At 43.4% G+C, this 26894-nt stretch overlaps 1 protein-coding gene across 1 annotated transcript in view; it reads right to left on the reverse strand.

Moving 5' to 3' along the window:
- The window catches only part of LOC124556296 (plexin-B), a 973640-nt gene that overhangs the window by 826691 nt on the left and 120055 nt on the right, over positions 1-26894 (reverse strand). The gene's annotated exons all lie outside the window — the stretch shown is intronic.

Here is a 26894-nt window from a genome sequence, read left to right on the forward strand (position 1 = left end):
GCCTCACCTTTGAAATAGAGTAGCAGTTCTCTGAGTTTCCAAGAAGCTGTCGCTTACTACAGGTGAGCAGAAAATAAACAGTACGACAATAGGCTTTCGCATTAAACTTGCCATGGTATAACATGAACGATGTCAATGATATCTAATTCTAACCGAGGTGGTTTTTCAAGAGTACCGAGAACTGATCAGATCTATAGAAACAACGTTCCGCTAACTTAACTGCTGAGATGAGGGTGGTTTACTTGTTATTTAACTGCTTAAAGTGTAGTCTTTTAGTTACATTTCGACATGTTTACTTCAGGATGTGAAGACACCTGCAAGTATCAATGCAGGGGAATAACTGGACGCTTGAGGTGCCCCTTGCCGGCAGCGAATAACGTTTCGTCTGCAGTGCCCCGAACAGCAGACTGTGAAAGCCCCTATGAAAAAGATGAATGCCACAGGAAATCAATTCTCCAGTCTCCGCGGAGAAGTTTACTCCGCGGTTTAAAGGTCTCTTGCCGATTCCCACAACGAACAGAAAAATACATTGTGGCTAGAAACTTCAGAAGCTCTTACTGTTTTTAGTTGTAAATCACCGGCTTGTTTCCGAAAATATTTCGTTGCTATATAAAATCGTGGATTAAAAGCCACAAATCGGAGATATCGGTTGAAAAGTAGAGCATGATTCCGTAACAAACACAGGAATGAACGTCTATCCAACTTCAAACAAAATAGTATCCAGCAGATAAACGTCCGATACAGGCGTCAGACCTATGGTGCTAATGTTGTAAGTATAGTTCATTGAAAGAACTTCTCGGACATCAGTGAAAGTAATCCCATGTGAAGTCCGGAAAGATGAAGTTTAGTTACCGAAAGAGCTTACTTCGCTAACAGTATATGAAGATCGAGGTCGACGACAGTAATGAAAATGATTCAGGAACAAGAATGGAAACGAAACTGCATAAGAAATAGTGCTCCGGCCCGTTTCAGTAGTGAAACAACGAACAGAAAAATGTACCTATTACTACCAGTCAGATTCCATCTATTCTGAATAAGTAAATCTTTTCAGCTAATTCTGTCAACACAGAACACGAAACGCTTAAATACAACAAGCGTCCGTTCATTTTGAGCATCGGCCGACCATATGAGGAAGTAATTGATGAGACCTAACCTTAACGGTAATATTTCTTCCTGACTGGACTACTAACAAATGTAACAATTAAGCACAATGCATTGCAATACAAAATGCTAATAATTTCTTATTTGTTCGGATTTAAAGTTATATAGTGAATGAAATCGTTATTTTATCACAGTTTGGAGAAGAAATAGAGAGCCTGTCCAGCCATTCGACTGAAATGACTTCAAATAAGACAACAGGTTAATAAGAATGCATCTCGAACGTCCTTCGCCCATTGTCACCGTCAACGCCCCGAATAACAGTTATGGACAGGTTTGAAACAAAAAAAATGCGTCTATCAATGGATTAATATTTTGTCATCTGAAATATGGAAGCTAATTTAAGAAAATGGTTCAAATGGCTCTGAGCACTATGGGACTTAACTTCTGAGGTCATCAGTCCCTTAGAATTTAGAACTAATTAAACCTAACTAACCTAAGGACATCACACACATCCATGTCCGAGCCATGATTCGAACCTGCGACCGTGGCGGTCGCGCGGTTCCAAACTGTAGTGCCTAGAACCGCTCGGCCACCCCAGCCGGCTAATTTAAGAAAAACAGAATCCGACTGCAGCGCAGTACTGGGAATGTGCATCATCCAGGCCTAGAGATTTCTGTAAGATTAAATTGCAGGAAAAATCTGCTGAATGTGCGGAAAAACTCTCTCATAAAAAAGCGACACTGGATACAAAGAGATGGCGGTGTACCGTACAGTAAAAGGATCAGTAAATCGCAGTTCACATGCTAATCGCAGTAGTAACACAATCGGTGCATAATTCTGATGGATCTGGTGTCACGCTTGTTAAATACACAATACCGTTATAATCGCTGACACATGAGCTGCAAATCGGCAACTATAATACCAAACGCGGGGCAGTGCAGCTTCAATTTCATTTCCACACTTTTATTCCTGCTTACGGAGAGAACAATCTGGTTATTAGCTCTGCAATAGCTCCAATTACCTTGCAAGCCGTCACTGTCCACGTCCATCAACCTAAGTAAGTAATTAGTAAAGATACGCAAACAATGACTCGCACAGCGTACCGCTAGTTGAATCTTACGTGAGCGAACTCCACTCGATTTTCTTATTATTGTTACTAAAACTTCTACAGAGAAGTGCACAGTTCAAAATTTCTGTTCTGTTCAGTAGAACGTACTGTAATTACAAAGAACAAAAGAACAGATCGGTATTGGAAGTCTACTCAACTTTCTACTGCTTAGCACATTCCGCATCGCGCGTCCGATTTTAGGTAGCGTTACACATCGCAAATAAGGTTTTGGTTTCAAATTTCCATCAACAAATCATACTTCGTGTACAACAGGAGTTATAGTGCGTAACACATAAGACTCAGACCACGCACAAACATTAGACTCACTGCGACTTCCATTCAGAGAAAGTGAAATGGTAAATTCTAAATCTAAAAGTTCAACACAACAGGAATTAATAAGCAGGAGAGAGAGAAAAAAAGGAGGGAATATGTACGCCGTGTTATGGATACAGTTTGGTTCAAAATTTTGCCGCAAAATGGGTACAAAGAAGGGAGAACAATGCAAAGTGCAGCAAGGAAACTATACCTGCATTGTGATCCAGAAGCAGCACATGGTGTTTAATGCGAGGCCACAGCCTAAATACGAGGGGCGTTTAATAAATAACGCAACTTATTTTTCTTCTCAGCCTATTTCGGTTGAAAAAAAAAATTGCGGATAGTCGAATTCAGTAAATTCCACGGTCCAAAATATAGAAACACCGCGATAAATACATGCCTGAAGATAATACGTAGAAGCTAGACAAACCTGCATGTTGCGCTGCTGCATTTTACCACGAACGGCACCTGTAGATTGTCCTCAATACGTTGCAAGCGTCAGTCGTTGTCAGAACAGCACTCATGTAGTTGTAAGTCCATATGGGCAAATTGTCGGTTCGCGTATAGTGGGTGCTTCCGTAACCAAGCTAGACGAAGCGTCTGATGTTTCAAGAGGTACTGTATCAAAGATTTACACTGCCTGCAAGGAAGGCGGAAAAACCATCCGCTAACTCACAATGCGGAGGAAAAGTGTGTGTTGAGTGATCGCGACAGATGGTCGTTGAAGAGGATTGTAGCCGAAAAATAACTGGACGACAGTTACAAAATCACTGCAGAACTGAATGTCGCACTCACGAACCCTGTCAGAACCAAACGCTGGGAGTTGCATGTCCTGGAATTCCAAACCCACTCATCAATGACGCAAATGCCCGTAACAGAAAAGCGTGGTGCCGAAGCCATAAAACGTCAACTATGGGGCAATAGTAGAATGGTCGGATGAGTCTTGTTTCTCACTGATTTCAATTTTTGGCTGAGTTTACGTCCCAAGAGTGAAAGATGGCGGGGCTTCGGTGATGACTTGCGCAGCCGTATCGTGGTATTCCATAGGCCCATGGTCACTCTGCAATGTCGTATTACTGCCATGGGTTACGTGAACATTTTGGCTTATCAGGTCCATCCCATGGTACAATGTTTGTTCCCAGTGGTGCTGATGTGTTCCAAGACGGTAGGATTTCTATTTACTCAACTCGCATCGTGACGGCCGTTGTGGCCGAGCGGTTCTAGGCGCTTCAGTCTGAAACCGCGCGACCGCTACGGCCGCAGGTTCGAATCCTGCCTCGGGCATGGATGTGTGTGATGTCCTTCGGTTAGTTAGGTTTAAGTAGTTCTAAGTTCTAGGGGACTGATGACCTCAGATGTTAAGTCCCATAGTGCTCAGAGCCATCTGAACCATTTGAACTCGCATCGTCTAAGACTGGTTTTGCGAGCACGAAGATGAATTGTCGCATCTCCCCTGACCACCAGCCAGCAGATCTCAGTATTATTGAGCCTTTGAGGTCCATTTTGGACACAAGGGTGCGTAATCGCTATCTACCTTCATCGTCGTTACCTGAAATTGCCTCAATTTCAGGAAGAATGGTATAAGATTCCCTTGAAAACTATAGTGCCCATGTGTTTATTGACTTCGAGACGACTAGAAGCTTGTTTTTAATGCCAGCGGTTTTGCTATACCGTACTGGGGATGATAATGTATTGTGTCCGTGGTGGTTCCATATTTTTTTACAATTCCCTATCGTCGAGCGGTCGTGTGTTACATGGCACCGATATTAGGCCGGATGAATACACGAAAGGTTTCCAGACGACTTATAATAGCAATATATAGGGAGGATCGTCCATTGGACGCTACGGAACATGCAGCAATACCACTTCTGCCCAACTCATCACGACCCTGGACTTCAGGAAGGCATTTGATACGGTTCCGCACTTACGTTTAGTGAAAAAAAATACGAGCTTACGGAATATCGGACCAGGTTTGTGATTGGATTCAGGATTTCCTAGAAGAAAGAACACAACATGTCATTCTTAACGGTTCAAAATCTGCAGATGTAGAGGTAATTTCGGGAGTACCGCAGGGAAGCGTGATAGGACCTTTATTGTTTACAATATACATAAATGACTTAGTTGACAACATCGGTAGCTCCGTGAGGCTATTTGCAGATGACACGGTTGTCTACAAGAAAGTAGCAACATCAGAAGACTCGTACGTACTCCAGGAGGACCTGCAGAGGATTAATGCATGGTGCGACAGCTGGCAGCTTTCCCTAAACGTAGATAAATGTAATATAATGCGCATACATAGGGGCAGAAATCCATTCCAGTACGATTATGCCATAGGTGGTAAATCATTGGAAGCGGTAACGACCGTAAAATACTTAGGAGTTACTATCCGGAGCGATCTGAAGTGGAATGATCACATAAAACAAATAGTGGGAAAAGCAGGCGCCAGGTTGAGATTCATAGGAAGAATTCTAAGAAAATGTGACTCATCGACGAAAGAAGTAGCTTACAAAACGCTTGTTCGTCCGATTCTTGAGTATTGCTCATCAGTATGGGACCCTTACCAGGTTGGATTAATAGAAGAGATAGACATGATCCAGCGAAAAGCAGCGCGATTCGTCATGGGGACATTTAGTCAGCGCGAGAGCGTTACGGAGATGCTGAACAAGCTCCAGTGGCGGACACTTCAAGAAAGGCGTTACGCAATACGGAGAGGTTTATTATCGAAATTACGAGAGAGCACATTCCGGGAAGAGATGGGCAACATATTACTACCGCCCACATATATCTCGCGTAATGATCACAACGAAAAGATCCGAGAAATTAGAGCAAATACGGAGACTTACAAGCAGTCGTTCTTCCCACGCACAATTCGTGAATGGAACAGGGAAGGGGGGATCAGATAGTGGTACAATAAGTACCCTCCGCCACACACCGTAAGGTGGCTCGCGGAGTATAGATGTAGATGTAGATGTAATACCCCACATCGACCACACTATTTTTCGTCAGCAGTTGCCAAGTGAGTCCTAATTATTTTCATCGATAAATTCATTCTAACTGACATACTGAATAATGGTATGTGAGAGCGATAAAAACCCGAGATATGAAGAAATATGCTGCCATTATTATCAACCCAATACCAATCGCCGATATCTCGAAGCCAACACATGTTGGATGTAACTACACAATAATATGTCATGGAAATTCTTTGCTCTCCAAGTTTTTCACTCATGAGACAACATGCTAATAACATTTTCCAACATGAGAAAGTCTTCCTCATCATACCACGCACGCCCTTGTGAGCTTCGTGGATCACGTTGAGGTAGTGCAATTGCCAACTCTGTCACCAGTGTTACACGAACGGACGTCAACTCTGCAGCAGGCCGATCTACAGGTTCAATAAAGCGCTACTAGCTATTCCCGTGTCATTCTGATGTGACCGTATTATTTTAACACAACTCGAAATTTTTCATTATGCACTTTTTTTGGGGGGGGGGGCACTTATCAGATTTTTCTGTAAATACTGACAATTCATTACCCGACAGTTCCTCATTAAGATTTAATTCCAAGTGTGGATTTTGTTGTCATCAAGCGATTTCCTCTAGTCATGAAAGCGGAGAGGGTGCGCCCATACCCATTCGCTCAAGAAATACGAGCGCCGTGGGGTACCGTTGATCAGAAGAAATGCTGCAGAAGAGATCTATATCATTCGCCGCCGACTTGTTTGCTATAGTATATGTCTCCACAAAAGACAGTGTAACTCTCTAGCCGGCCGCGGTGGTCTCGCGGTTCTAGGCGCGCAGTCCGGAACCGTGCGACTGCTACGGTCGCAGGTTCGAATCCTGCCTCGGGCATGGATGTGTGTGAAGTCCTTAGGTTAGTTAGGTTAAAGTAGTTCTAAGTTCTAGGGGACTGATGACCACAGCTGTTAAGTCCCATAGTGCTCAGAGCCATTTGAACCATAACTCTCTGGTCTAGCTCTAGCGTCATCTCCGCTCCTATTACAACTAAAAGGCTAAATAAGCAAAGACACCCTGCGTCAGGGCTTAAAGGTAACGCCTGAATCAACAGCGTGGTAACTTTTGCAGGCTGTCTTTGGACCGATAAGTTCCGCTACATGGTGATGTTCTACGTGTTGCTATGACTGCTGAAAGTACAAAAACTAAATTCCAGTAGCCGTCAGGTGCATTTTCTCTGATGTTTCGGCACATATTTGCGATTTAAATCCTGCTATGTTTGGTTAGAGTAATCCCAAACAAATATTGCTCATCACGTCTTTCATGCGGCCCCCAGAGTCAACGGAAAGCGTCGGTTTGTTTCCCGTTACAAACAAAATTAGTTTTCAAGTGGAATTTTACTTGCCCATTCGACAGAGTGGCCCTAAATTATTCTAGCGCGATATGAGTTTTATCGATATGTATTAAGAGGGAGAGTAAAACAGGAAGAACAAACAGTACTCCAGCAGCGACTGACCAACGCTGCTGTGTGGGGGTAGCAGTTAGCGCGGACCACGCCGCGCTATAACTGCTGGAGTACTCCTTATTCTCCGTATTTTACTCTCTCAACTAAACCATAGCAATGAAACGAATATCTCACTAGACTAATCTTGGATAGTTTTCTCGAACGGGCATTTAAATTTCGTCTTTCAAAAATCATTTTCCTTGTAACGGGAAAGAAACTAACGCTTTCGGTCGACACGTGGAAAAACGTGATGAGCAGTACTTGCTTAGACTCACTCCAGCTACACACTGCAAAAATAAAATTGCATTTATCTGTAGGAACACCAAAGGAAATGAGCCTGACGACTCTTAGGAGGGACACCCTGAACGCGCAGGAGTTCGAAATTTCTAGGTAAAGTATGCCAACGATGTGGCGTACTTATCTCTAATAACTAAATTGCTGCTCAGTCAAATGGCTCTGAGCAGTATGGGACTTAACTTCTGAGGTCGTCAGTCCCCTAGAACTTAGAACTACTTAAACCTAACTAACCTAAGGACATCACACACATCCATGCCCGAGGCAGGATTCGAACCCGCCTCCGTAGCGGTCGCGCGGTTCCAGACTGGAGCGCCTAGAACCGCTCGGCCACTTCGGCCGGCTGCTGCTCAGTCGCAAATTTGAGCTGTCCAAGTTTTTCACAATGCAGTCTACAGACTGCCACGAGTGATGATGATGATAACACAAACACGCAGTCCCCGGGCAGAGAAAATTCCCAACCCGGCTGGGAATCGAACCCGGGACCGCGTGATCCAGAGGCAGCAACGCTAGCCACTAGACCACGAACTGCGGACAGCGAACGAGCTGTATCACCGGTTAAATCACGCGACTCATACTCCAGAGGCGCTGAATTGATATTCCTGCCAGCTATTCTGACTGAAACTTCTCGTGGTTTTTCTGAATATCGTCAGACGAATTCCGAGTTTGCTTACGGTCGATTCTTTCCTTCATCCTAGAACCTCCGCTGTAGTGAACCGTCGCTAATGATACCGCTATCGACGAGACGGTTCATCCTAGCCTTGCTTTGCAGATTGTTACTATGTTCAGTCACTGGTTATGTGGGTTTGCTAGATGTTAATAAGTTTTCTAACAGAAGAAGTGATGGTGGAAAGGTGAGCTTACCTTTATGTACGTTAACGTCACACGAAACTTCGATGGCGTACGATCGGTTCTCATTTTGGATGGAATTGAGTTTCAGAAATATGAAATCGAAAATTAGCTAGGAAAAACAAAATTACGTAGTATTGCGCGTAAGAGCAAGAAGTGCTTATGAGAGACGCTGCTGTGGTCCCGTGACGGAAACCAGACACGATGACTTCATACTCCTCCGCCCAAGCTTCTCCATTGTTCGAGGCCCACGTGCCCGGCATCAGGTATTTTCCCCCGCAGAGCCTTGGCAACTGTCTTCACGCTTGCAGCGCATTGTCCCTCGACACCGGCGCTATAACAGACTAAGGCAGAGAGATTCCTAAAATCCGCGGCCCCAGAATTCTTCACGCGCCCCATAGGAGTCTTGTTCGGTCCATTTTTAGCGCCCAGTCTTGAGTCACGTGGTGGCCGGAGAAGGCGCTGACAGACACATGAGGAGGCGACGGCTCACGCGTTCCAAACATAACAAGGGGCTCTCATACTTCCCCATCACCCCAGCCACAGCTGGCGCGGCGTTTCCGCATCGCCAACGTTCACCGAGATATCTCTGGACGGGTTTCACACGACCGCTGAAAAATTCAAAGACGACGTCGGTAGTTCTAAAACGACCATTTCCGCAACTACTATAGAGTTTTATATCTTTCTCTTCCAGAAATATGTATTATATTTTGCCAGTTGTTGTTTGTTACAAAAAAAAAAAAAAATCGAATACTAGCCTCCCACCTCTTACGTAAATGTATCATCAAATTCAAACTACTGCTCATAGCTACTGTAATTACAAATGCATCGCGTTTCTCTTAGAGTGTTCCTTTTCTCATTAAGACGAACGGAACAAACTGTTGTGTGTCTTAGTGCGTTACTAGCGTAAAGGTACTCTACGCATTAATTTCAAAAACTGACGGGGAAACTATATTACCGAAGAATGTGTGTTTCCGACTAACAGATATTTGGTAGACGTTCAAATGAGTTGTTGATGTACTTATAATCTTTGCGTAAATTCGTATTATGTTCTTGCTGTAACTTTTCGTGATGTATTTACTTTCCTATATGGGGTGATTTTGTCTGAATTTTCAGTTCAGGAGCAAACTCTACGCTCTGTAAGTAAATAAATAAATAATTATGCCTTTCAGCTGTGTAGCTGGCCACAAATATTGCTAAAATTCACTATTTTTGTTACAATGGAAAAAAATGTTCCACACTTGTAGCAGTCACATTCAATTTAAATGTAGCAAAAGGAACTTGTAAAGAGATAGTAGTTATCGAAAAGTACTGCGCCTCTCACGAAAATATTGTTACTGTGAGAAGCATTGCGTAATTTCATTGAAACCATTGCGTAACACTGTAAGTCAAAATAAATGGACACTTAATGCGACTATGTCTATTATATTACATAGGAAGCATCTTAATTTATCTTATTCTAAGGAGGAGCGGTACACAGTGAGTCGACACGGAAACGTTCTAAAGCCCTCGCTGTTGTCTACGGTTAGATGGAATTTACGTGAGACTATAACGTGTGCAGGTACATAGCTACAGCTTGCGTCTGCCACTGTGCAGTTGTTCCAAATCCAAGTTCTACCAGACTGTTAGCGATTGAAGACATTCCGACCTCCTCTCTTTCTTACATAGTCGGTAATACGTGTCAAATAGAGGAGCACTATCATCTGTCGTCCGGAGCGAATGTGTAGAACGACTGTCTCTGTAAATTGTCTCATAGCCACAAAACAAATACTCATCTGCAGACGCCTTAGAATCAACGACGGGCCACAAATGAGTGACACGTGGAATTATTGCTAAGAATCAAGACAGTCATAAGAGCGCAAGAATGATGGTGTGCTCACTTTAAGTGCCACGGCAAGCTATTAAAAGTACGTTGCGTAGCAAATAGAGCTGGTTCCCCTATGGTTTTCCCTGGCCGCGTGTGCGGTAATGATAAGGTGAAATATAGGGAGGGCCAGCCGCGGTGGTCTAGCGGCTCTAGGCGCTCAGTCCGGAGCCGCGCGACTGCTACGGTCGCAGGTTCGAATCCTGCCTCGGGCATGGATGTGTGTGATGTCCTTAGGTTAGTTAGGTTTAAGTAGTTCTAAGTTCTAGGGGACTGATGACCATAGATGTTAAGTCCCATAGTGCTCAGAGCCATTTGAACCATTTTTTGAAATATAGGGAGGAAACTAGCGACAACAGTTTGTTCTGTGTTCTGAAGAAGCGTTACGACGGAAATAGAAAGTGATCAGCGTGCTTGTTTTGCTGACTGAAATGTTTGTGGTCAGTTTGCTTGTTTTTATCGGAAATTTCTCTGCTTTTTTTGGGATACCGCCAACTACGAACAAAATGTTGCACACATTCGGCGGAGAGAAACATGGACGGAGAACGCCCTAATTTGGAACCAAATGTCCAATTAGAATTTTGACGCAGAGAGACGTCTTTAATTTTTAGGGAACGGTTGAAAGTGAACGTCCTGAACTGAGATATGTTGATAAAAGCATGGCATCTTCTAGTAGTTGGAACCCAATTGTCTAATTTACTGACTGAAAAGCCAAATCGAATGCGAACGGATTATGGACTGGAGCACGGCGAAACATATGGGGCTGCTGGACTGCTATATTTGTATATGCTTTCACACGCTTTTCATCACTCACATACACGAGTAGTAGGCAAGATTCACCTTTTTTCCTCTACGCGCTTTCTACTGAGAAGCAAAATGCAGATTGCACAGCGACATTGGAAACTCCGTATCGCACACGGAAGTCTTGTCCTACGAATATCGATCCAGCCGGCCTCAATTAGGTTTTGCATAATTGTCTCAATTGGCAGCAGGGAAGCGCTGGGCTGCTTCCTTATGCACAGCACACGTCTCTTAACAGTCTCACCAATACGAAAGAGTGTATATCAAAACCCACACGTTATGCCGTCGTCAACAACGATCTTTTTTCTAGCCAGAATTACAAATTTCCAACTAGTGAACTGTGTCTTGTCCCTCGCTGTTAACATAGACACGCGAGCGGTTTACCACCGTTTACAGTGAGGAACGGTGCTTCGAGCCCTTCTTGCTATATACCAGCGAACGCTCGAAGTCTGAGAAAAAGTGAAGTTTTATGTGGATTCAAATCCAATGGTTTGTGCCTCATTTTTCTCACACTTAGCGTGAGTGTTACCTCCGGCAATACTCTAGATGTATTGGAAAGTCAAATAATACCGTTATTCACATACCTCCTTCAGGTGGCTGGATAAAATGATTCACAGGTCGTACGATGGCAAGAACCAGTCACATTTATCTTACGCATAATACTGCACTCGTTTAGAACGTGCGGCGTAACTATCAGGGCCGTTCAAAAAGAAACCAGCCGGAGGCATAATTACGGAAACCAGTATCTGTATGTTAGAAGTATTGAACCTGGCTGTTGAGACACTTGTCGCACTGTGACACAAGGTGGTGAATAGCTGTCTCATAAAGTTCCTGGGGCTGCGATGTTAACCAGTTGCGTACGTACAGCTGGACGTCGTCGTCCGAGGCGTATCGTTTGCCCCTCAGAGCCTTTTTAAGGGGACCAAAACTGGTGTAATCACAGGGACTGAGGTCTGGACTATGAATTTCTGCTGGAGTGCCGCGACTGTGTTGGCAGTATGAAGCTTTGCATTGTCGTGGAGCAGAATGATCCCACGGGTGATATTGCCTGGTCATTTTAATTTGATCGCTTGGCGAAGGGTGGTCAAGGTTTGCGAGTAACGACTGGGCATTCACTGTTGTCCCGTGCTGCAGGAAGTGAATCAGAAGGGGGCCATCTTAGTCTAAGAAGAGCGTCAGAATCAGCTTTCCAGCACTCGTGTTGACGACGACGTCCAGCTGTACATGCGGAACTGGTGAACATCGCAGCCATTCACCACATTGTGTCACAGTGGGACAAATGTTTCAACAGCCAGGATCAATACTTCTAACGTACAGGTACTGGTTTCTGTAATTATATAAACGTTAGAAACGCTTTCTTGAGAGCACAATACAATTTTCCTAATTCAGTTTTTCAGCCCCTACCACTAAATCATTTCAAGCGAATATTAGGAGTAATTATTATCAATTGCGGCCATCTACTCATTCTCCCATTTTTATAATGGAACTGTCGTGTGACGATGGCCTCCCGTCGGGTAGACCGTACGCCTGGTGCAAGTCTTTCGATTTGACACCACTTCGGCGACTTGCGTGTCGATGGGGATGAAATGATGATGATTGGGACAACACAACACCCAGTCCCTGAGCGGAGAAAATCTCCGACCCAGCCGGGAATCGAACCCGGGCCCTTTGGATTAGCATTCCGTCACGCTGACCACTCAGCTACCGGGGGCGGACTCCCATTTTTATCAAATCAAGCAACCGTTTCATATCTGATGAGCGCTCTACTTTCTGCCTGGTTACGTACCTTTGAGTTGAGAATGTTACATTCAGAATAAGACAGAGACATATATACAAGTATATAACCGACTTGTAGCTGGTAGGCGTTCGGATGAATGACACGGACGTAGAATAATACCGCGAAAAAAAAAAATGCGGCAGTATTTGCTTACATCTGCTCCCTGCTGAAAGCATTAGAGAAGGCACTAGAGAACGACAGAAACCCACATTATATGATATTACGGTTTTAACGATCTACTAAATGAATAATAATTTTAAACGAAGTATATACTTTGAATGACAGCTGCCATTTACATATAAACACATGATATATTTAGCCCAAAACATATTTATTTTACTAGCCCTTAACTCATCTTTTGCTGTCACTTACGAACCAATGCTTGCATCACACTTCTGTCGGCCACGACGTTAGGCTGTAAACTTCAAAGCCGGCCGATGTGGGCGAGCGGTTCTAGGCGCTTCAGTCTGGAACCGCGCGACCGCTAACTTCAAGCAGTGTGTTTTTAACCATTCATCTTCCGCTGTATCGAGTGAAGCCGAATTATGTGGTCGATGGGTCTCACGAATTTAGACAAAAAAAAAAAATTGCTGTAAGCACAATGGTCCAAAATAGGCTCTGAGCACTGTGGGACTTAACTGCTGAGGTCATCAGTCCCCTAGAACTTAGAACTACTTAAACCTAACTAACCTAAAAACATCACAAACATCCATGCCCGAGGCAGGATTCGAACCTGCGACCGTAGCGGTGTCGCAGTTCCAGACTGTAGCGCCTAGAACCGCTCGGCCACTCTGGCCGGCTGTAAGCAGAATGCTGAAAATCTTCGGAAGTGTTGTGGTTACGGGAAGTGTAGCTTCGGCTTTAAATTTGTTATGAGATCATAAGTGTCGGTTCGAAATCACCGTTAGTTTCTTCATAAATTATTGCTTCTAAAAGAAGATCAGGACTGATTGCATACAGTGTTCTAGTAGCGAATCAACGTAATTTACCCCGCCCCACCGCCACCTTCTCCTCTTCATTCTGAAGATTTGTTTGTTGCAGCGTTACCTGCTCCATTCTCTCGTATTGGGAGACTGGAAACCTACGTGTTCGTTAATTTTGTCAACATAATTGATTCTCTGTCTTTCTCTCGCATTCTTGTCGCTTGCATTCATTAGCTTCGATTTTCCTCGTCAAAGTGTACAGAGATACGACATAATTTACAAGCAATTAGCTCGCTAGCACCCTAGTGACCGGAAAAGAGAGAGGGGCACATCTACATATGACTGTTCTGATAAAGCTACTTTCTCCATCCGCTACTAAAATTATCGATATCAAAAAGATTCTCTTGTGAACTGAGCAGTTACACTACGACAGAGTGCTATACAGGAGGACCAGAAGCAGTCTTAAAAGCTTGGAAGAGTGTTGCATGGTATGTGGCGCTGAGAAATGATTGCTAAGAAAAAAAATCGACTCCTTGCGCTGTTTCCGAGTAAATTAGCACTTAAGTTAACCAATCAGGCCCTTGTGCGCGCAAATTCAAGCGGCCTGCCAGATACAAATAGTGCCAGTTGTTGTTATAGCGTAGAGGATAGTGCACGAGACTACTTAGTCTTTGGCGCTGCAGTCTGGAACCGCGAGACCGCTACGGTCGCAGGTTCGAATCCTGCCTCGGGCATGGATGTGTGTGATGTCCTTAGGTTAGTTAGGTTTAACTAGTTCTAAGTTCTAGGGGACTAATGACCTCAGCAGTTGAGTCCCATAGTGCTCAGAGCCATTTGAACCATTTTTACTTAGTCTTTGACTCGGGATCGATCCTTACTACCGCTCCATATCCATTTATGTGTATTGCTCTCTTGTTCGGTTCTAGGAACCCAAACGAAGGCCGCGTTTGGCCACACCCTCTCTGGCAGGACGCTTGAATTAGCGCGTGCAAAGACCTGATTGGCTAATTTTAATGCTAACTGACAAGGAAACGGAGCAACGCATCAATTTTTTTTCTTAAAAATTATTTCTCAGCAAGACCTACCCTGCCAGTTTTTCAGGTTGTTTCTGACCACCCTGTGGAACTGATTCCCAGGAAACAGGCTCCATACTTGTGAGAAAAATGTGTGGAATTATCAGACTATTTCGTTGTGTTCCAGAGCGGAAGTTTCGTTCTGGTATTTCCATCTTCTGCTTCCTGGCCTAATCCAGTGTCTTCAGAGGGTCGGCATATTCGTTACGGTTTTGGCAGTGTTAGTAGTACATGATGGCAGGACGCCCATCCTGTTGTCACCCCTTCCCTATAGGACGGAATCTGTGGACCTCATCTGTCTGCGTCTAGTGTTATCCCATGTGAAAATGTATGAACTTTTCCAAAATGTTTGAGAATGGTGGCCGGCCGTTGTGACCGAGTGGTTCTAGGCGCTTCAGTCCGGAACCACGCGACTGCTACGGTCGCAGGTTCGAATCCTGCCTCGGGCATGGATGTGTGTGATGTCCTTGGGTTAGTTAAGTTTACATAGTTCTAAGTTCTAACGGACTGATGATTTTTTTTTTTTTAAGAATCGTGAGGCTGAGGCGGGACGTGGTAACAGCCCAGTATTCCCTTATTCGGACGTGGAAAAACGTCTAAAAACCACATTCAGGCTGCCGTTCCCACCGCCCGTCGTCGTTAATCCGCTCGGTGGATTCAATGCGGACAGGTGCGTCTGCCCGAATCCGGTAATTGACGCACTAAAGCGCGCGGCTATCCGGTCGGGTCTCATTTCGGTATTACATAGTAAGTAGACAACTAATATGTCCTATAATGCGAAGGGAAGATGGTATATAAAAAATAGTAAAAAGATGAATTAGAATTGACTTACTTGAAAGTAATTTGAGTCGACTGATCGTGTTGCTAAGCAGTAAATTTCTTCGGAACAAATTGTTTTGTTCTACAGCTGTCCGCAGAGAGACGGCATCCTACAAAGCTGTAGCGTTGCTAGTTTTAATGCCAGTTTAGAAACGATGCTAATGATATGTATCGCGAGAAAACTGTGCTAAACGGAGGCGCGCAGACAATGAGGCAGCCAGTTTAATTTGCTCCTTACGTGGCCAGTGCTGCAGTTTGTGCACACGGAAGTAAGCGCGCCGCTAGCGCAAGCATCGTTAGCTCCGACGCGGTTTCGCCGACCAACGGACAAAGGCCGCCACCAAGCGTGGCAATGAAACACCGAGACGTGAACGCCATGCCGAATTACCAGGTTGGATACAAAGCGAGATGTACTCGGCAGTGCACTGCAGTAATCGCTAGCGAGTTTGGCAAACAGAGAAAATTAGGGATTAAACGCAGTGTTTCTGACGAACGCGTGTGTAGAATCGCGCTCTAATTTACTCGCACTAAATTCGTAATTGTGTTTCACGAGTGAGATCCTGTGTGTGATGGAAGCTGCTTCTTATGTTGCTGTTCGTCGTCGTCCTCCTACTCAGGGACTGATCGTGGAAAACAAGAAATAGTAAACACGTAACCACCATTCGCCTCAATTTTTATTTTGTTTGTGAAGATCCTTGAATGACTTAAACATGCAAGGAAGCAAAATGTTTCAGTACTCAAAATATGGCACATTTGAAAACTACCACTCCGTCCCACACTGCATTTGGCAAGGACGTTTGCGTAATGCCCGGGGTACCCCATAGGAGTATTATAGGGCCAATACTGTAAACAATTCCTCTTTTAGAATACTGCTGCGCGGTGTGAGATTTTTACCAGATAGGACTGACGGAGTAGATCGGAAACGTTCGAAGAAAAGCAGCACGTTTTGTATTATCGCGAAATATGGGAGAGAGTGTCACAGAAATGATACAGGATTTGGGCTGGAAATCATTAAAATAAATGCGTTTTTCGTTGCGACGGAATCTTCACGAAATTCCAATCACCAACTTTCTCCTCCGAATGATCACCACGATAAAAGAAGGGAAATCAGAGCTTGTACGGAAAGATATAGGTGTTCATTCTTTCCGTGCGCTATACGAGATTGGAATAATAGAGAATTGTGAAGGTGGTTCCTTGGACCCTCTGCCAGGTACTTAAATGTGATTTGCAGAGTATCCATGTAGCTGTAGATGTAGATGTAAAGATCTAGTGGGTGCCATTGTAGGATCCGTGAGGCTATCCGCGGATGATGCTGTCGTTCTTAGGAAGCCTGAAACGCCAGAAGGCTAGTGAGCTGCAGGAAGACGTGCAGCGGTTCGACGTTTTGTGCTCGAACTGACAGTACACCCTGAACATAAGAAATGTAACGTAACGTGATGACTGGGTGTTGTGTGATGTCCTTAGGTTAGTTAGGTTTAAGTAGTTCTAAGTTCTAGGGGACTGATGACCATAGATGTTAAGTCCCATAGTGCTCAGAGCCATTTGAACCATTTTAAATGTAACGTAATGCTTGTAAATAGACGAAGAAATCCACTATTGTTCGATAAAACAATTGGTGACAAGTCACTAGAAAATGTAACAACCGTAAATACCAAGGAGCATCCATTCAGAACGATCTAAAGTGAAATAACTACACAAAACTAAATTTAGGAAAAACAAAAGCTAAGCTGAGATTCATTAGTAATATCTTAAGGAAATTTAATTCGTTCTCGAAAGGTTTGGCTCACAAATCACTTACACTGACGGACAAAAATCGCAACACCAAGAAGTAGTTGTGCGACATAAACGAAAGTTGGTAGGCGTATTTCTACATCTGAAAGATGATGTCTATTCAAATTTCGCTCCAGTAGCACAGGAGTGGCGCTGGTAGCGTCACTACTATGATGCAAATCGGGTTGCTTTAAATACACTCTGTAAGGGTCGTGAACGTTCGTTACCTCTGAGATTGGACAGTATGAGTTGATGTTAGCCATGATCAACATCTCACTGAGTTTGAACGAGGTCATGTAATAGGGCTACGAGAAGCTGGATATTCCTTCTGCGATACTACAGAAAGCTTTGGCAGGAATATAAGCACTGTACATGACTGCTTGCAGCGGTGATCACGATCATGTACGGTAACAAGAAGACCAGCCTCCGGACTGCCACGTGGCACTACCGACAAGGAAGACTATCGTGTTCGGCTTATGGCTCTAGCGCTTCGCACTGCCTATGCAGCAGCAATTTGAGCAGCAGGCGGCACAACAGTGACACAACGAACTGTGACAAATTAGTCATTTCGAGGAGAGATCCGAGCCAGACGCCCTGTAGCGTGCATTCCATTGACCCCAAACCATCACCATTTGCGACTTCTGTGGTGTCAAGCGAGAGCTCATTGAAGGGCGGTGTGGAAGTCTGTTGTATTTTCTGATGAAAGCTGGTTCTCACTCGGTGCCAGCGATGGTTGTATGTTGGTTAGAAGAAGGCCAGTTGAAGGCCTGCAGCCAATCTGTCTGCTTGCTAAACATACTGGGCCGACACCTAGAATTATGGCGTTGGGTGCTAATTCGTTTGACAGCAGGAGCCCTCTCAGGGTGATCCCACGCAATCCGATTGTATGTCAATCGGCGTTTCGACCTGCTGAGCTGCCATTCACCTATAGATTCCAGAGGGTGTTTTCCAACATGATAACGCTAGCCCACGTACTGCAGTTGTACCCAACATGCTCTACAGAGTATCGAGGTTTTACCGTGACCTGTTCGATGACCAGATCTCTCTCCAATCGAGCAAGAATGGGACTTCATCGGACGACAATCCCAGCGTCGTCCACAAATAGCATTAACTGACCCAGTGCAACAGGCATGGAACTCCTCCCACAAACTGTCATCCGGCACTTGTACAACACAACAGATGCATTCAACATTCTGGCGGTAGCATCGATTTATATAAATGACTGAAATACAGTACAAAATGTAAACTGATGAGAAAATATGAGAGCATACATCTGCATTTACAGCAATACTTAGCAAGCCACATAACGGTGTGTGGCGGAGGGTACTTCTGGAAACACTGACGGTTCTGCCTGCCCGCCTCCCCCCCCCCCCCCCCCCTCCTCCAATGCCTGTTCCACTCGCGAATGGCGCGTGGGACGAATGATTGTCGGTAAGCCTTTGTATTAGCTCCAATTTCTTGAATTTTCTCGTTGCGGTTATTTCACGAAACGAATGTTTTCGGTCTCTTCCCGGAAAGTACTCTCTCGAAATTTCAGAAGTAAAGGACACCGCGATGCTCAGCGCCTCTCTTTTAACGTCTGCCACTGGATTTTGTTGAGTATCTCTGCAACGCTCTCGCGTGGACTAAACGATCACGTGATGAAAAGCGCCGCTCTTCATAGGATCTCTCTCTCTCTCTCTCTCTCTCTCTTCTATCAGTTCTACCTGGTAGTGGGTCCAGACGGATAAACAACACTCAAGAATCGGACGGAAAAGCGCCTTCCTTAAGGTTCTTTCTATGTAACGCTGTCATGCTTTTCCTACTATTTGTAATGTGTGGCCATTCCACTTAAGGTCGCTCCGGATACAAGTATATCAAAGGGCCTTAGGAGCTTGCTACTGAGTGATATGCATGTAAAATATTGAACAATAGGTTTTCGTAATTTAAAGAAAAAGGTGGAGAAACAACATTAACAATTAACAGCGGGGTTGTGATGCAAATATAAATATACAAATACATGTTTAACAAAGGTGTCTGAAGTGTTGTGTAAAGTTGTACACGGTAGTTTAACAGAATTAAAGAACAGGAACGGTCTTAATATAATCTCTAAGCCAACACAGACGGAACGTGTGCTTTTAGGATTACGGTCTAGAAACATAGTAACGATTTTACGAGAGAAGGGAATCGTATCTCAGACGCATAAATTGGTCTGTCCCTGCAACAGTATATTTTTCCCCTTGGAATGACAGTGTTACAATGAACCAAGGACTTTACTGAAGTTGCACTTTGTAAACTATACCAGAAGAAAAAGAATTCTGCTTCAACTTGCCGACCTTCCTTAAATGTCAATCTCCACAGACCGTTGAGCGGCGTGTGGCGACCGCGCGTTCTACTGTATATCACTCCACGCCAGGTTCCTTCTGGGCCGTGCTCATTCTCTCAGCCCGAAATACTACCAGTGGAGTGCGATGCAGGAAATAAACCCTGAAAGAGGACTTCATTCGTAAGAAAGAAACCAATTCAGTCTTATACTTAACTGCTATAGACTTTTAAAATAACTTTGCCGTAAATTGTGGAGAGAGACCAACAGTTTTGTATACCATGTTATCATACCAAATCTCTTGCGTTTAGCCGAAGTAATGGCCACGTGCATCTATGTCTGCATAAATTAAATTGATGAATAACTATTACAAACATTTAAAGACTGCAGCGTCCACTGAGAACTTGCAGAGGCTTCTGTCAAAGAAAAGTACACAGGTTATATCTCTGCACTATGTACGTGGATGAGTAAACGACCATGTCACCGCAAACTCCATTTAGATGAAAATAGTAAACTACTAGGACGATGCTCAATTGTTGCACTCGAGTTCAGACTGCCTTCATTAGCATTGAGGAAGACTTCATGCGAAAGTTTGCTCAATACTTTGAATACAGCACAAACGTGTGTTTGTGAATCGCAAAAATGCGCTTCGAAGGATAATGCCTTGTGAGCTCTGCATCAACAATTTTATGGAAAAATTACTGCTACAGAAACATAATATCCTACTTGCAAAACAGGCAATCCGAAGTCAAATCTGTTAAACACCATTCCCTTGAAAAAAATTCTACCTTCTGTTACAGGCATGGAGAAACCAATATTCTGCATTAATATTAAGGGACGGGGTCGTCCTACATCCACTCCCTGAAAATATAGGAAGGAAAATGGCGAAGCTGGGCCACCAGCGAGTAGACTCTGGACAATGAGAGGGTTCGTTTCAACGGCACGCGAAATAATATGGTCAGTACCCACACCAGCAATAATCCGATTACACGTATGTTACAAGTGACTGATAAACGATCAACTATGTATGCTACTGCCATGTCGCTTTCAATATCGCGTTTCTAAAATACTGTCCGTGATTTATTGTTGTTGCGACTGCCGAATGACGTAGTTACCTATACACTGCTGAGTATAGGTAATGGTGAAAATGCAACGTTGCACTGCCACGATGTATACTGGCCGTTTAAACATCGATTAACTTTTCGTGGTTGGGGTTCAAAGTCGTGTAAAAATAATATGAAAGGCATCATGGTGACCTTTGACGATTTAAACTATTTCTTCATAAAATTCTTGAAATCTACGACTGAGATTTGTGAAGTAGAGTGCTGAGTAAATAAATCTCTTTAGCTCGCTCCGATCGCTGCAGGCTTGTTCCTTACCCTCTGAGTAGTTTTCCGGCGCCCTACCAATAACTGTCATTCTTGTTGGACACAGTCTGTCGGAATACCTTTGTGCATACAACTCAATTGTACTCTTCGCGTTACTTATGGATTCTCCACAAAGAAGTAGCACATCTCGCTTGGTTTGAGAAAGACATTTAAGTTTTCAAACTAACCAGCACTCGACACGTGGACGACGCACGCAGAATGAAAGCTACATTTCGTCCGTGCCTGTTTTATACTTGTATAGCGGTGGTGAAAACCGCTGTTTTCTTCTTCTCCCACTTGATGTATATCTAATCACAAACTTCTGTCTAAGATAGCAAACGGTTTCATGTTCAAAACATATAAATCTTAACTTCTGAATATTATAATTACTCCGAAAGCTATATATGCCTGACATCTTTCAAGTACTGTGGCGAACTAAGTACTGTTTAATTTGACAAAATATCTGTATGGTGTAAAAGGTGGCAATTGGCTCTAAATAATGATAAGTGCGAAGTTATCCACATGAGTACTAAAAGGAACCCGCTAAATTTCTGTTACACGATAAATCACACAAATTTAGACGTTGTAAACTCAACTATGAGGGCTGAATGAAAAGTAATGCCTCCACCTTCGTTAATTGGGTTTGGATGGGAATATTTTAATAAATCAAACGTAGAAATAATCTTTAGAATATGATCTTTAATTACCAATATTCACTTTTCCACATAATCACCAGCCAATTGGATACATTTCTGACAACGATTAACAAGTTTTCTGAAGCCGTCACGGAAGAAGTCGACACTCTGTTTCCGCAAGCACAGTCTCACGGATCGTAATGGTGGTGTACCCACGTTTCGTCTCCTGCCACAATGGAAAATGAATGGAGAAAGACGTCACCTATGTTCTCGTAACGCGAGAGAAGTCCCTGGCAAATTTCAAATCTGTGTGCTTTCATTTCAGGAGTCAGCATCCGGTGTACCCATCGTTCACAGATCTTCCGATAGCCAAGCAAAGCAATAATGTGACCCACACGTTCTTGTGAAATGCCGATTGTGCTTGCAATTTCTCTCTGAGTGATACAACGATCGTCCTGAATTAATCTGTCAACATTTTGCTTGTAAAACTAGGTGGTTGCTGTCACAGGACGTCCAACTCTTTGTTTGCCACGCAGGTCAGACGTTCCCGCCTGAACATTTTTAAACCTACTCGTCCAACGGCGCACAGTGCTCAAATCAACACAATCACCATAAACTGCTTTCATTCTCTGATGAATCTCCTATGGGGTAACACCTTCTGCTTTCAAGAATTCAATAACTGTACGTTGATTAAATCACGTTGACCGACCGTCTGCGCAGGGTTCTATACATAACACTGTAACAACAGAACCGTTCATTGCTGAGGCTTCCCACCAACTGGAGCTGTAGAGAAGAGGCTACGGAACAAGACTGTACCTGCCGCATACCAATGCTGCCAACTGTTGAAGAGTTACGAAGGTGGAGGCATTACTTTTCAGTCAACCCTCGTAAATGCTTAAGAATTACAATTACGGATAACTTAAACTGGAACGATCACATAGATAACATTATGGGGAAAGCAAACCGAAGACTGCGATTTGTTGGCTGGACACTTAGAATATGTAACAGGTCTGCTAAAGAAACTGCTTATGCAACGCATGTCCGCCCTCTTCTGGAGTACTGCTGTGTGGTGTAGGATCCGCGTCAGACAAGATTGACGGGGGACATAGATAAAGTTCAGGGAAGGACAACTCTTTTTGTATGATCGTGAAATAGGGGAGATGCCCACGGATTTGATACACGAATGGGGGAGTCCGTCATTAAAACAAAGGCATCTTTCGCTGTGGCAGGAGCTCCTCATCTCATGAAATTTCAATCACTAACTATCTCCTTAGAGTGATATATATATATATATATATATATATATATATATATATATATATATATATTTGCACCCACCTACACAGGGAGAAACGATCATCATAATGAAATAAGATAAAACAGAACTCGCGCGGGAAGAGTTAAGTGTTCATTTTTCCCGCGCGCTGTTCGAGAGTGGACGGTAAAGAAGTAGCTTAAAGGTGGTTCGATGAACCACCTGTCAGGAAGTTAACAGGGAATTGCAAAATAATTATATAGAAGTAGATGCAGATGTAGGATGTGAAATATAGAACAGCAAAGGTGGCTAATTATAATTTTATTTTTTGTGACAGGTTTCGGCAAATTTAAGTTACAACCATCTGAGCTTACGCAAATACATCTCAGTACATGTTCATCATATGCACAATAAATTTGTCAAGTCATGACACATCATTCCAGAAACATGCAGAAAGTGGTACATTGGCTAGTCAATAATAAACAAAGTTTGCGTAAAAATCATGCATATTGCGCCGACTGCACGAGCTCATGTTCACACAATAGATGAAAGAAGACTGAGGCAGTCTCATCAATTTCTCATCAGTTACAAAACCGCAGCAAATCAGAATTCACAATACCATGACAAGTCGCCAATAAGCGATAAATGAAACAGCATTTTACAAAAGACAGCGAACTTATAAGAACTTGAAGATGTCCAAAAGAAGTTAAATCACCTCTTAGCTAAAGTACCTTTTTTCCACAGAATGCTAAATGACATTGTAGGGCAGAAACATTTAACAGCGATGAATTGCCACTGTATACTGAGTTGAGAACAGCGTACGATGGTACGTAGTGGGGGTTTCTGTACGGTGGAGTGAACTGCTGCGGTCTTTCTGATGGGCGACTCTAAACTTAGGCCGCTGAGTGCCTAGTCACGGAACTCATCCTAAAGCATCCACGCTAGCATTCAATAACTGCTACTCCAAGTCCTTCCCGCCGTGGTGAACGAGATCCACAGAAGTAGTTTTACTGCGGGCGAATAGAGAACAAAACTAGATGCGTTTTCCCTCAGCTAAAGAATACAAGTGGTACTGAACAAAAGAAGTCTAAACTGTGTGCTGGAACAGAACACGGACTCGGAAGATGTGGAAGGTATAGAGAGGAAGTAGTTGCCAGTTGATTCGTGAGGTGTACTTGCAGAGAGCAGTCGGAAGAACACTGCCTGCGAAAGCGAGGCAATGAGATTTCAGTCTTGCCATAGGCTGTTGAAAAATTTATTCTCCGCTATTTCCAAAATTTATGAGATCAGGTTAAGTGCTCGAGTACCAACCTTCATTTAATGTGGCTTTCCAACGGAGGAGTGCAAAAGAAAGCAAGTATCTGAAGCAATTGTGGCTAGGAGCACATTATTTTATTTACAACAAAAGTTAAGTAAAAATGATTTCGTTCAAGTACTGTTCTTTGAATGAAACAAAATGTACGTTTCCTTCTTGGATGTATTTTCTGTCCAATATCACTTGCAGCCAACAAGACGGCGTTCAACATGCGTGTGCATTAACTTTGATTACTACAACTGCGTATACTGTTGTGGAATGTCATTAGAAGTCTAAAGTTTTTGGAATTTCAACAGCTACACGGTTAGATAATTTCCGAAATGTGCAGAAATTATCGAAAGCATATGGTTGTCCTCCATCAAACCAAGCGAATACCGGGATCGCTCCTCATCCATACTGACGGCAGATTCATTAATATAATTTCTGCTGCACTATTCCAACATCAGAGGTAAAATATAATAAAACGACTGTTAGTTGGGTTGTTTTTAAAATCAAACTTATGCAAACACAATTAATTTTCATACGGCTGATTTTCAAAACAACCGAATTTTTAAATCGAAAACACGGAAGAACATCAAGAGGAGCTCCCAACCTTAGTAAAATGAGACTGTTAGTTGCCTTATGAATGATATAACTGGATCGTCTTGAACATCAATTACCGTCGTTGTTTGAAAAATATTACAGTTCTCTTACGAAAAGGAATATCCCACTTAGCTGCATTTTTTATTGTGCAGTGGTATTTCAACGGAGCTACTTTGCAGAGTTGAAACCATAAAATTGTTAGATATTTCAAAATTTTCCTTTTATTCCCGTCGTTCTTAGTTTTGTTTTTGTAATTCCGCAGACGTGAGCGAAGTTCCGGCAGCATCCAAGACAGAAAATCGGAAGATGCGCCTTGTTGTAGCGAGCACATCTGTTTTGACGGTTCAGAAAACCGTTCAAAGACAGCGAACGCATTGTTCGCCTTATTTAAGAGCGTCACTGCTATTACAATGGAACTTCTGTACTCCATGCTTGTACAAACAACGAAGAGCGCCCAGTTCCCAAACCAAACAAAAATTTGCAAGTAAATTAGACGAGTGTTTTTTATTTATCTGTCGCACTGTGGGGCCGAAAGTACTCCTCACGGAGGAATAATGTTTGGTCGATTTCAAAAATAAACAGTATCTGTAGTAACAAGCTGTGGAAAGCATTTGGCCGAAATGTTGTGTGCGCCTGGGGGTAGCAATTTCTTAGATGGAAGAACTTCCATTACAGTTTTTCACACTTTTAGTAAATCTACATTCTCAATAGCACTCTTCTCTGAAAACAAACTGGAGACAGTTGGACGAAATGTCGTAGGACGAAAATGTTGGAAGAACAGCCTGCTTTCTTTGCAGTTCGTAACACCAACAGAACGGAATGCAAAACCCACATTTCTGTCAGACGATTTTGCAGCAAGTCTTCCCTCGTTCCTTATCACGATTGTCAACACAGCAGTCAATTCAGCTACAGGGTCACCATTTCCAGTATGAGCTCCAATTTCTCATATTTTGTCGTCGTGATCATTTCACGAGACGTATGTGAGAGTAAGCAATATGTTACCCCATTCTTCTTCGAATGTACGCTCTCGTAGCACGTATCAAAATATTATGACGGAAAACATTTTCTCTCTCCTTTCTCTATTAAAGACCCTCATCCAACACGCAATCTCTTTTCGTACCGGGACAGGGAATGCGGACGTTAAGATACTTGGCTTGCATTCTTTAGGACCGAGGTCCAATTCCGCATCCAGGAAACTGGTTTTCCGTAGTTGCCCTTAATCACTTCTACATCTACATACATACTCCGCAAGCCACCGTATGTTGTGTGGCGGTGGGTATCCCTTACCATTTACCCTGTACCCTGTACCACCTACGGCGGGGCAGGGTTGGATCCTTTCAAAAGAACAAGTCCGATTCCATCCAGATCCTTTTTCAATTAACTATTTCTTCCTTCTTTTCCCATTTGCTAAATATGTTTTATGTAGTTGCTCGAATCCATTGAAGCACTGCATTCTGAAGGTGAGTCTTGTTGTAAAAATAAAAGGAAAATACGACGGACGTCTGTATGGAGGATATTTTTAGAGACGTAAATGCCAACAGATTGAAGGTTTACAACGTAATTGAACCATAGCCCAATCCAAAACTTGAATTCGGGTACTACCAAGATTTTATTTTCGTAATCTAGGTAAGATTTTTCCATGTTTGGTTCTATCATAACTTCCTGTAATCATCTTGTAATCAAAACCACACGTGCATATCGTGTGCTTCGGAGTGCCGTTGACAACAAAGTGCTTTGACTTGTGCTTTCGCAAAAGTCTCACTTTTGGCACGGACTACTGTCATATCTGTGGTCAAGCCTCCCAAGTTCATGGGATAAAACCGCGGGCGATCCAGCCATCGGATAGCAGATAACATCATGAATCTGATATTGCAGATCGCAAGTGGGAATCAGAAGGTTACCATGTGCTGGGTGGGAGCACACTGTGACATTCCTGGCAATGAAACAGCAGAGACGGTAGCCAAAGCAGCCGTCTATGGCGGAGAGAGGGGACACGCGAAATTACAAGCTACAGTCTTTTAACCGTCATCAACTCAGAGGAAGTGGATCACTGATAGCAAGGGGGTACCAGATACACAGGTAAAGATTAAACCAAAGTGAACTCGGTGTCTATAACTAAATTATGATACGAGAAACACCTAAGCTCCTGAAGACTCGGTAACACGATAAGACGCCTCACCTTCAACCATGACTTCTACAGGAAGCACCTACATCGTATTGGTCTGGTCCCCCCCGCGATTGTGCAACTGCGGTATAAAAGAGGATGTCAAGTGTAACTTTTTGGCT

Source organism: Schistocerca americana, chromosome X (genome assembly GCF_021461395.2).
Source record: "Schistocerca americana isolate TAMUIC-IGC-003095 chromosome X, iqSchAmer2.1, whole genome shotgun sequence".
Lineage (NCBI taxonomy): Eukaryota > Metazoa > Arthropoda > Insecta > Orthoptera > Acrididae > Schistocerca > Schistocerca americana.